This window comes from Chamaea fasciata, unplaced genomic scaffold, assembly GCF_029207755.1.
Source record: "Chamaea fasciata isolate MVZ Bird 193981 ecotype frontalis unplaced genomic scaffold, bChaFas1.0.hap1 SCAF_9, whole genome shotgun sequence".
NCBI lineage: Eukaryota > Metazoa > Chordata > Aves > Passeriformes > Sylviidae > Chamaea > Chamaea fasciata.
In genome coordinates this window covers 33,780,048-33,792,543 of record NW_027094094.1, presented here as the reverse complement: position 1 = coordinate 33,792,543, position 12,496 = coordinate 33,780,048, and the positions used below count along the sequence as shown (strand labels likewise).

Here is a 12,496-nt window from a genome sequence, read left to right as displayed (position 1 = left end):
TTGGATGAAAACTGCTACCTCAAACATCAGCTTTTTCACATAAAATGTCTCCAATGTTTTCTCATTTTCTGTTCTTGCTAAAATGCACAAAAACTATAAAAGTTCCTTTTGAGTTTTAGGACTTGAATGTTTTAGTGCTGAGCCTCCTATAGGAGACTGTAACAAAAGCATTCCCTAAAACAGGAGCAGGCAAAGACTCAGAGGCAACAGAATAAAGGGCTGGGAGCAATGTGTTTTTATTAATAAAAAGGTTAGAGAGTTATGGGGCAAGTGTGCAAAATCCAATGTGTTTTTTTAAACTGCACGCTGCCAAATCTGATTAAAAGAACTTTGTATCCCATATGTGGATGTGCATGTGTTAGTAAACCACTGTGCAATTTCCCCGGAGGTTCTCAGCTCAAACAGCAGCTGAAATGAAGGTGTGGGGTGTTTTCTGCCCATTTGAGGATCAGATGCTGTACGTGGGTGGAGGCTCAGAAGCAAGGCTGAGCATCCAGGTGAAGTGAAAAATTATGGAACCAACAGTTCTGGCATGCATGTTCCCAAAGTGTGACACACATACAAACAAGAACTTGAAAGAAAATTTCTGAGGACGATGAGAGTGATGGTGGGATGCCTCCAGGTGTAGCCCCAGGCTGACTGAAGGCAAGTGCATGCTTCTCCCTCCAGACTGCAATGCTGCCTCAGAACTGCCATCATGATCCCTCTACTGCTAGCATCAAATTTATTTGGACTTCAAAAGCTGGTGTGAATCCTGTCCCAGTTTGATTTCTGTTACAGACCAGAACCATGGGGTAGATAAAAAGCATCAGTTAGTGATACATAATTACTTAAGCACCACTTTTTCAACTTTCTAACTGAATATGGATTTTTTTGTTTTCTTCTGTTGTAGGCAGAGCACATCGTGATGTACAATGAATTCTGCATAATGCACACAGCCTCCTCCTCAGCCAGAACAAGTATTCTTTACTGAGTAACACCAATTTCAGTCCTTAGATCTTGGTTATGTTAATTATTATACTGACATCAATGATTCAGCAAACACTTCTGTAGTAAATACTCCCTAAAATTAAAGCACATGGTTAAAGTAGTGGTTCAGTAACAAGTGAGTTTTCAGTTCTGTGGAAAGACTGCTGAGTTAAAAAAAAAAAGCATTCAAAAGCCTTTACCCAAAGACTTTGCACGTACAGTAAAGAGGCATAAACAGTTTTGTCGTATTTGACATTTCAAGGATATTCCCAAGATTTGTAATAACAGCAAACCAGGTGGAACAAATTTCTGAAGAGTATAAACCAGAATATCCAATCTTTTCTAATTACTTTCCAAAATCTTTATGTCTACTTCACATCTGCCTCCTCCCTGCAAGCCAAATTTCCCTCCAAGTAAACCCTGAAACAGTTGTTGCAATCTCTGACTACTAAGGAATGTGACATCTGGATCTCAAGGCACCCAGATGGCAGCTCCTCATTGAGGACACACAATTTCCCTTCTCCCTTGACCTGCTGCAATCCGTGCTGCCAGCACTGGGGAGAAGGGATGTTCTGCTCTTCCCTCTCTCAGTTCTCATTTCTGTCCTTATGCCTGAGGAAAGCCAAACCCTACACTGCTTCTCTGCTCCACACACAGGACTACCGCTCAGAATACCGGACAAATTCTAATGCACAGCAGTGTTAATTCAGAAATAGAAAACCCAGGAAAATAAGACCAGATTTCTGGTACTTAAAAACTTTCATCCCTCACATTCACAGGAGAAATAAGTATTTTTCAAGAGAAAATACCTACACTCATTTAAGGACATTTTCTTTTAGAGAAACAGGACTACCCATGACCGTAAGGCTGCAGAATGAAGTCTAGAAAAGATTGTGAAGTCAACATGCATATACACCTATTTGTAGACACATACTAATTCCAGCAAAGCTATCAATATGTCATTAAAATATTTTTGATCATCTCTTCTGCAACAAGTTGGTCTCAAAATAATTTTTATTAAACTTAATCTTTCATATACACAGCCCCAAACCAAAATATTTCTTCTCAGAATTCCTGAGAATTAATTCAGCTGGTTTAAAGAGATCTGAGACTTTTAGAATGTATTTTCCATTTTCATATACTAAGGGTGTCATTTTATTGCCACTGTTGCTGTTAGAAAAGCTACTGCTTCAAGCTTCAGTATGTGTAACCTCCACGTTAAGTATTCTGGTGTTAAACTGAGAGAAAGAGTGAGAAGAAAATGAAAGTACCACCATGCTGAACATGTGCAGTAAGTTTTGGTAAGACCATCAGCCCAATCACTTATGACACCATGGAGAGAACAGCATTCTTCAAATATTTACAACACACTTTACTTCTAAAATCTGAAAAAAACCCCAAAAACCTCCATCCTGTTCTAGAGTACAACAGTGCTGGGTACATCCTCGTAATGGAGGAAAATGCTGTAAACCAAACAGACCTATGAACAGAAAAAATAATTTCTGATTCCTCAAGAGAAACAGAAGCAAGGTCTTCACCTTTTCCGATGAGAGGGCAATTAATTTTCTGTTAGGCCAGGCTGAGCTACTTCACCTGATAGACTCAAGTAAGTGCAGAAATCACTGAGACTCCCCCTCAATCCTCTCCTACTCTCAAAGCAGGAAATCTGTAGGTTCATGATGGAAGATAAGGGTTAGACTTTGAGAAACCATTTTTATGATGCAGCAACTTGGCCAAATTCAGACACAGCAGCTACTGAGCGCAAAAATCAAAATCAACAACATTTAAGAAAACATATTATGGGTGTCATTTCTAAGCATCTTGCACTGCAATAACTGTAAATGAATTACAGTTAAAACCAGCAGATATGTTGGGAATTTTGGCCATGAGTCACATCAAAATAATTTAAACACTTCAGCAAAGAACACAAAGAACTTTTATACCAGAGCAGGGACCCATAGCCTACATGGCTACTCCTGCATTAGGAATGAATGAATGAGGGAGTTAAACCGTTGTTATCTTCAAAGGGAGAGGCTCTTAATATTTCACCTAGATGAATACCAAAGTTGGGAAGGATGAAGGAAAAAAAGCCAAAAATAAAAGAAAACTAAACTGAAAGGCTAGGAACTAGTGGAATTCTGTAGGGAAAGTCTGTGCAAGCAAGACATTGCAGTTGTGACTCACTGGCTACACTCAAGAGTCTGAAGGCAGCAAGAGAAGAAGTTCTTGATATGCCAAGAACTGTGTGTATGTAACTCTGTGTATGTAACAGAGCACAACCTGCAGAGAATGAAACTTGTTTTCAAGCAGTGTTAAAACTGTAAGCAAGATCCACACAGAAAGTAGCAGAACCAATTTTAGGAAGACATTACTGTATTTTCTTGAAAAACACGACATTGGAACATTACTACGAAACACGGCTGCATCCTAGATAAGCTAATAAATGTTATTTAGGATACAGAAATATATATAATTAGAGAATAATTTATACTAATTCCTAAAAAATATATTAAAAAAACTTCAATGAGGAGATCAAAAGGTGTACCATTAATAAGAAGCTGACATAACATTTGACTCAAGGTACTTTTAACAGTGTCACTGCAGTGTTACTGAAAAGCTCCTGGTGACAGAATCTGGGGAGAAGAGAAGCCAGCAACAGAAAGAACACTGGCAGAGACTATCTAAGGGTGAGGGACAGATGAATGGTATCCCCTGAGCAGGTAACACAGAACCACCACTGTTACACTGCCAAGCAGCACAAGCTGCTGTAAGAATGAAGAGTGGAGTTCAGAGACAGGATAATGCACCAACACAGCTTCCTGAACAGCAACAGTGGCAAAGTTGATTTCTATGGCCATGAAGCTGTGAGGAACTGGAGGGCAGCCAGGTTCCTGGAAAAGATCAATGTACGTTCCAGGACCTGAGAAAGAGTACTAAAAGAAACATATAACTACAAATCAATCTCATTGATACTGCAGGAAGGCAAGGTCGTTATTCTGAAAAGGATGCAAAGATTAAAAAACAACTCAGAATATCAATGCGGGTTGATATGACATACACTTGGACAAGGCACAAGGGACAAACCTCAAGAGCTCAATCAGTCTTGTTCAAATACTCCAGTAATCATCTCGTTTGTTGACTTCACTAAGTCAAGCCTTTGACTCACGATTGCTTTGGCTGACAATGCCTGAAATGGGTTTTCTATCACTCTTAGACAAGCTGTGGTGTAGACCTCAATCGAAGTGGTTATGCCAGAAGTGAGAATAGCCTAAGAGTGGCTCTCCAACAAGAAAGGTATAGAGGAAATGGGGAGACTGTACATCCAATCCCCTGTATAAGAGCACCAGAAGGTCCCAGAGGAGGCCTGTGACCTTACACATCCAGAGTGTGCAACACCGATGCCCAGCCGGCCTGAGGACCCACGGAACACATCAACATGGAACGTGCACTGCGTGTGCAGGTTCCCAGAGGAGCTCTGAGAAGGCTGGGGGAGCACAGGGAGCTGGGACACAGCAGGACAGCTGACCCCAAGAGACCCGTGGGATATCCCAGACCAGTCCATGCTTGCCTCATTACGAGTGGCACTTCCAAGGTTGTTTTAAATTCGTTACACCCATCTGTATCGGAATTGTATGAGGTATTTAGAACAAGCACAGTCCCAACTCCACTATGGACGGAATTCCTGTTAATGTTTATGGACAGCCTTCTGTTGGAGTACTAATTTGGCTGAGTTTGACCGTTTCTTAGCACAGCTTTCCATTTACTTACACTGGACAAATAAATTCTAACCTCATTTCCATCAGAACCTGGCAGAGCTCCAATGAAGCCAAATTAAACAATGTTTTACGTGCCAGTGTAACAACGGAGGTGTAAGAGGACAGCACGTATAGCAAGAGTCCCAAGCAAAGCTATAAAGCAATTAATAACATGCTGTCACAATCACAGGTCTCAAGGTGAGAAGAAAAAACAATAAGTTAATTGCTTCTTAATGATCTATTAATACAGTCTTTTATTTGGTTAGGTATGTATCCAGAAAAGTATTTAAGCGATTATCTAGATTCCAGTTGCTTAATAGCCTTGTTAAATCCTGTGGATCTCCTCTCTTACAGTCATTGAAACCTACTCTTGATTTGGGACTGGGGACAAGCAGAGGTGAAGAAGTCAGCAGTGAGAAGGCTGTGAAACTGCAACACTTGAAGAATGCTTTTATGATATACTGAATGCAAGACATTCAGCAATGTGAGTAAGCCAGACATGCAGAGTGAATCTCTGGTGGGTCCCAACTACATTCTAGGAAGCACAGCCGTATCAAAGTCATTACACAAAATTTCTAAGACAGGGAGTATTCAGCAAAGACATCTTTGTACTACAAAAAAATTGTGTAATATAAACATGCATAACTTCCTTTCTCCCTGTACCACGAACTGATGCAATCTGCCAACTATTGCAGATGAAAGTCTCATTCCTTAAGTATTCTGCAGCAACAATCTGAGAAGCTGATCTGATAAGAAAGACAATAAAAAGAGCATCTTCAACCCCTAAAATTAAATTGAGCAAGTGTGACAAAGCAAGTGTGAGACACGAGAGCAAACATTAAGAGAATGAAAAACTTTTATAAATAAAAAGCAATAAACTGAACAAAGAGAGGATGATTTCATTACATTTTTGGAATGAATGAGGGGATAAATGTGTGATAGCTTCCCACTTCATGAATTGTTTGTATTTTTTTACCTATTCTTCTAAAATAAATTCCCCTTCCTCTCCCTTATCGGAACACCCCTACTTCTGAGAATGCAGAAATTGTACATATTATTTTGCAGGAAATGCTTAATCTGGTTCTGCAGCTCAGTGCAGCAGCCCCTGAGCCTGGTCAGCTGAGTGGTCTTTCTGCCCTGGAAATGAAGAGGTTGAGCCTCTCCCAAAATGGCTCTGTCCTACAGAGATGGGAATGAAGAGCACCCCCAAACACACTGGGATTCTATGACTTTGTGAAACTCAAATGGCACGAGGTTTAGGGATACAGTAAACCGAAGAGGTTTTTTTACTTCTATTGAGTGAGAGTTCAAGAAATGATCTAAGGATAGGGGAACAAGAACAGGCAAAGATGAGATGCCTTGTTAAGATGTTCTTCAGCATTCCCTACATACAAGTGTTCGGGGAGAGTAAACTAGAGGGGATGGAAAGCATCTCTGCTTTCTCCTTCATAGGATTAATTTTAAAATAGAAACAGGCACACAACAAATTTTTGTTTGTTCTGGACATTAAGAAACCTTGTCCCTATTGACTTATTTGGAGTACTTAACTGGGAAGTCTGTTTTTTTTTTTTTAATCAGAACAATTTTAGGTATGTATTAAGGGCATTCTGTGACATTTATATACAAGTTGCTCAACACTGAATGTAACACTCTGTAGGTACCCTGGGAACCAGAAGCTCCTAGAGCTGCCCCAGAAGTGCTGTGTGACTGGTGACCTGTTTAACCTACATGTCTTCTGGCTCACAACTTACAGCCAGGGCTCCTGTCACAGCTTGGCTGTGCTGGGAGAAGGATTTCATTAACCTTTAAGGGAAGCACTCCATTACCCTGGAGAGAGAACCAGTGATGTTCCTGAACAACCCCAGTGTGGAAGCAGGACACGCTCTGCTCAGGCACCAAGGACAAAGGCCCTGACCTGTATGCTCACCCCCTAAACCAAATATGCACAGACTACCAAAGCCTTCCTACTTATAAAGCAAATTGTTCATAAGACAGAAACCAAACTCAGATCTGATCTGGGATCAGAACATCTATGAGTGACTTGCTGGTCTCATAAATCGATTATTTTACTCACTTAAAAAAGGGGCTGATGGGACAGAAATAAAGCAGTGAAAGCAATGCCTAAGAAAAACGACAGATTCTGAAGCCTGTTCTTGTGAAGAATGTTCAGGTTGTGGATGAAGCTTGACCTTTGCAGAAAAGGCTTAACATAGTACTGCAATTCGGAGCAATTTTTTCAGTACAAAACTACAGATTTCTAATTTCCACTTAACTGTGTGAAAATACTGCGAGTTCTGTCAAGATATTCTAAGTTCCTACAATCCAACAGAAATTCAGTGTGCATTTTAACAGGTCAGTTGAGTGGGTAAGGCTGCAAGATGCCAACAAATCACGGTTAAAAAATAAGCAAGATCACAACATGTCTGGTTAAAAAAACCCATCATAGTGAGTTCCCCCCTTTTTGGACTGGTATTTCAAGCCCTGGTACCCCTAAGTGAATTGCTTTTGTAATAAATCTTACATAAGCCGGCTACAGGAGCGGCTCGAACCCCTCTGACAGTACAAGCTGCAAAATGAGAATAGAACTTTACCATCAGAAAAGCAGTACTCTATCAGGTGAAGGTCATCCTGCCTCCAAGCGTGGCAATAAGCACTTCTAAGGTAAAATTCTTCTGTCAACTATTTTTGGCCTAAGGACGTCATGACTTGGATGGTATTTCTATAAATTTAGCACCCCTTCACAGCCATCTCTTCCATTAACTCATTTCTTGAATTTATCCAAACTTCAGCATCCCCGGTTTCTTTGATGAGGGTATGCCTTGCTGCATAGGAGACCCTGGCCACCTGTTTGTGCTGAAACTGGCTCTCACCACCTCCTCCTACTGTGGGGAGAGCACAGACACCCCATCCCACTTTCCTCCCTTCTCTTGGTTCCCTGCAGCAGCACCAAACCCCCAGTGAGGTCTCTCAGTTTACGGCCCTCGTCTACATAACTCAGGAATCCAAAGACAGGAATATGCAATTCAGCTCTGGGACTCCAAGGGCAGGGGGCCCCACTGTGTCAGGGATGTACATCACCCCCTGCCACGTGCTACGACCCCAGCACAGCAACCCCTTCCAGAGCCCTCGGGAGCACCCCTTCCTTCATCAGAAGCCCTGATTATTTGATGCATTTGTAATTAACTTCTGACCCATGACTCTGTTGATTTTGGCTTCCAGAATTTTCTGGAGTTTTTGGTTTTCTGAACAATGAAATACAAATACACCTGGGCTGCTTATCACAGCAGTCAACCATTTTTCTAATTATAAGACAGCTGTTAATAATGTACTTGATCAAGCTGCATATCTGCATTCCTTTGTGTATTTGGGATCTTTGATTTAAAGAGGCATTAAGACCAAACAAAGTATGCAAGTCTTTCAGTGTTTTATCATTTACTGGGAAAGCTCTGGACCCTCTCCAGGCAAAATAACAAAATACACTGGATTTTTGGTGGAGTTCTGTATCACAAATGAGACAAAGTTCCTCAAGTACTGATCAGAAAACTGCTTTTGAGGCTGTTTAAGGCAAAGCTCTCATCTGTGTCAGCCACTGTCCCTATGAGCATCAAAGAAACTGAGGTGGTGATGTGGAAAAAGGCTTCCCCTAAGGGCAGCTTCCGGGAATTCCTAATGTCAGAGTTATGCCTATGCACTAAGTGGTTTTTTTTACCAGTACACATCAGTCAATGATACTGTTCCTAGCCAAATCTAAAGTTTTTGGTTTGATTACAGTAAATTCCCCAATTCTGCAGGGTAACACATCCCATAACTGAAAACAGAGATTAAAACATAAATTCAATGAAGACTGGCATGGTGTTTCCATTAAAAATGTTCTCCTAAATAATTCCCCAACAAATAACTGATGAATTCAAAACAAGCTGGTGCAAAAATAAGTTTCATATGCCTGCTAGTGGCTTCTTGGCAGGAACCATAGTGACAGGCCAGTATCTAAAAATTTCCTTGATTTCAGGACCCACAATGAAGTCCCAGATTCCTACATGCCAAAAATAACTGAAAGAACACTGAAAACATTTGCTCACTCAAATGACCATTTGCTTGTCTCCAGCACTGTAAGTGGAAATGAAAAGTGCCATAGGCTAAACCTATGAAATAAACCAAATACACCAGGAATACTTTCAAGCTTTCAAAGTTCAGCTGCAGACCGCCAGATTTTAGGAATACCTAAGTAAAAGGATTAGAACAGGCGTAAGAGCCTGAATGAGAGATGTGGGACAGCAGGTGGCTCTTCAAAGTTCTGTTTACTGTTTCCAAGATGTTACAGCAGTCCTGGATTGTGGGTGACAGAGCCACAACTAAAGCTGCCAGCTACAGCTTAGGCAAGCCTAAAGCCAAGTTAGTTCTGGTTACAATGCATTATATAGTTTTCTTTGCCGAGCATCTTAATTTATAAAAACCAATGAGTATCATACACAATACATTTACCATTACCTCTAGCCTATCATAACTATTATCATCACCATATTATGGTTAGTACTACCCAGTCACATTGAGTTAGTATGTTACAGTTTAAGCATAAAGTTATTTTTCTGTTTTTCTTGCAGTGGAAAATTCTTAGACCTTTTTTTCTACTTGGTAAAAACATGTTTTTGTTTGCCTATGGTATTTTCTGCTTTTTTTGAGACTTATTTTTGCTTGGTAAAAACATTTTTGTTTGCGGTCAACATATCCTTTGCTCTAGCCATAAAACCTCCTTCCAACTCGACTTAACCTTTGCTTTCTTAGTGGTACAGTGACAACTGGCTCAGCAATTCTAACTTTAGACATCCTTCATTCTTCTGTAATCAAAACTTTTCACTTACAGGTTTTACATTTAGAGAGCCTCCTGCTAAGCATTTATACCTGTAAAACTTTCTTGTTAAACTTTCATCTTCTCCAACAAACAGGAAGAGTGTGAATAAAACTGAAATGACAGCGGTAGGTACGGCAAAGGCTGTCTTAATGCACCAGGTATTTTCTCAGTTAGATGTAATTTAGAAGGCACTAATAGAATCCTTCTGATTCTGGCCGACAATTTTGTATTAAATGTGGGGGGGGAGGAGGACTTAATTAGTAATTTGGTAGAAGTGTGGCAGGTGGTACTTATTCACCAGCTGAATGTTATTTGCCTGTTAGGGAGAAAGCTTCTTTTGCTGTCTTTCATCAAAAGACTGGCCAGGGAAAGGGAGTCAACACTCCAGCTAAATACTTTCCAGCAGTCCTGCCAAGTACCAAAGAACTGTGAAATGGCACACTGGGACAACTGCTATTATTTAATATCAATATGCTTGACCCCAACCATTGAAGTAACTGAAGGCAACTTATGCTACCCTGAAGAATAAAATATATCTGAAAATCAGCATGTTCTAGCAATGACCAGTATTTTAGAAAATCTTGGCTTAAACAGGGCTTTTCCAACACTGTTCTAGAGAGTTGGATAGATGCAATCTCTGTGAAGGCACGCTGCTAATGAAACAAATGTTTCTTTTTTTAAAAAAAAAATCATAAGCCAATAATCTTTTACTCTACGATAAAAGACACCCACATGCATTGTTAACAAGTTATAAAATTATGATGTCGTGTTGTCTCTAAAATTTACACAAACTGGCAAATCCTTTAATATATCTCTTACAGATGATGAAAGAGGCTGAGGGTTTCTCCAAAATAAAATTACACAACGCTTTATCTGTTGCAAGAAGTCTTGGTTTAATCCCGCAATAGAGGCAATGAAAACACTTTGTAAAAAACATTAACTTACTGATTCTAAGCTGTTAAGATTTTAAACCCATTCCCCTCTCCCCTTCCCCCCCACCCCCAGTTATTCCCAGGCCAAGATATTTTCTTGACTCTAGTGCTTCAATTCTCAGCTGTCATCTTCAAGTTTTATTTTTATTGAGAAAAATAAGAAAGCATTTCCATGCTGGCTGCTTCTTTTAATGACTCTTCCTGAAGCAGCCTCTCTCCTCACCAACCTTACTTGGTTTCAACGTAGGAAAATATTACCTCTCCTGATGACTTCTTTCCCTCTTTCTCAGTGTCAGCATTATTAATTATGAGCCTTGAAATTTTAGCAGGTGTCGTATAGGCCACGTAAACTGGTTAATCTGTGCCTCCAACAGCATTTGCTTTACCCTACCCGGCTGATACACCTCAATACTGACAGCAATAAGGAGCTACTGTGGAACATGCATTCATTTTTAAAGTGGAAGAGGCATTTGTATTGAGGTAACCTGTATGAAAATTACTTTGACCTGTATTGTGCCCATAATAAAGGTAATTTCATTTAGCATTTGAGCTCTACATTAACTGCCAGTTCTAGAAACATGCAAATTTTACACTTAGAACATCAGAAAGACAAAGAAAGTACTAGAAAATTCAAAGTTCAAAAATATATGGGGAGTGGGTATATAAATACACAGAGCAGCAGCTTTTAGAGTAGAAATAGCTACTTCAAAGCCAAGATACGCTGCTGATTGTAGTATTGCTCCAAGACAGCTCTGACTTACTATTTCAACACAAACATTTTGCAAAGCCTTATCACTAATCTGCTTTCATAGTTTGATCCATTCTTCTAATTCAAGTTTCAAATCAGTCCTCACCTTCCTCCAAGATGATGTGGCTTTTGGGGAGTGAGCACGAGGCAGTTTAAGGGGGACGTTTTCTGCAGACAGAGCTGCACAGAGCTGGCTGGTGCAGCACTAACACTGGAAGCACTTGGAGGGCAAAGTCTTTCAAGAGGCAAATAGAACTCACAGCCCCAGCCAGAGAGGACAGAACAGCACCACCCACACATAACCACGGCCACGCACATTCTGTTTACAATTCAAGTAAGACACACCACATCCCCAACTCCCTGCTCCAGGCTGTGTGTGCTCAGTGCAGCAGAAATGAGGCATTTCCACCTCCTGACTCACCATGAGCTTACCCTAGGAGATGGCAAGTCTCTTTTTCACCCTCTGCCAGGTACCAACAGTTACTGAAGCTAGAAGTTTGTGCTAGTTTGATCAGATGTGCAATGAGGCATGGGATGTACCTGCCACAGCAGTATCAGCAAAAATCCTCACTGTAAGTAGTCACAGTATCAAAACTGTTTCTACTACTATGGGTTCATTTTGATCCTGGATAATCCTACTCCTGTAAAGAAGCACTAGAACTTCCCAACATGTCTTCACCAAAATTCAAGGAAGTATTGTGCGACTTCACACCCCAGTGCCCATCTGTTTGCGTAATTTTATTTCTGGTTATCTTACCTTGTTTTCCCAAGGCTTGCAGCTGCTCTTCGAGGTCCCAGTCCAAAACACCTGTATTTACAACAGGGGTTGCTCCTTCCTCTCCCCCACTGTGAGTGACTGCTACAGCAGCACTTTGAAGCAGTGCTCTCACAGCTCTTCTCTACACCAGCCTTTCAAAGGCAGTGCCTGAAACAAAGCTTTACCTTTTCCTTCTCTCTCTGCCCCTTGTGCTTTGTCCTTTGTTCTCAGCCCAGTTCCTCTGAAACACTGCCAGCTGTGGCTGGGTGGGCTGTGCACATTCCACAGGTGGATCTCGTTGCTACTCAGGGACAGGTGAGAGGGATGATAAGGCCACTCCAGGCTTTGGGGGAGGGAGGCTGCCTGTCCTTCCCAGGGTGTTTCACATTAGCTGCTCCCCAGAGTGGGATCTCAGGAGCTGCAGGTTTTGCAGTATGCAGACATGTATCTGATACCTCAAACAAGGCTGTGTAGCCATTTGCCTTC

General features: G+C 40.9%; 1 long non-coding RNA gene across 1 annotated transcript in view; it reads right to left on the bottom strand.

Moving 5' to 3' along the window:
* The window catches only part of LOC136294228 (uncharacterized), a 50,867-nt gene extending 38,660 nt beyond the window's left edge, over positions 1-12,207 (bottom strand). Inside the window, exon 1 of the long non-coding RNA XR_010722343.1 lies at positions 12,011-12,207. This is a non-coding gene — a long non-coding RNA (uncharacterized lncRNA). The remainder of the gene's footprint in view (positions 1-12,010) is intronic.
* Between the last annotated feature and the right edge of the window lie 289 nt (positions 12,208-12,496).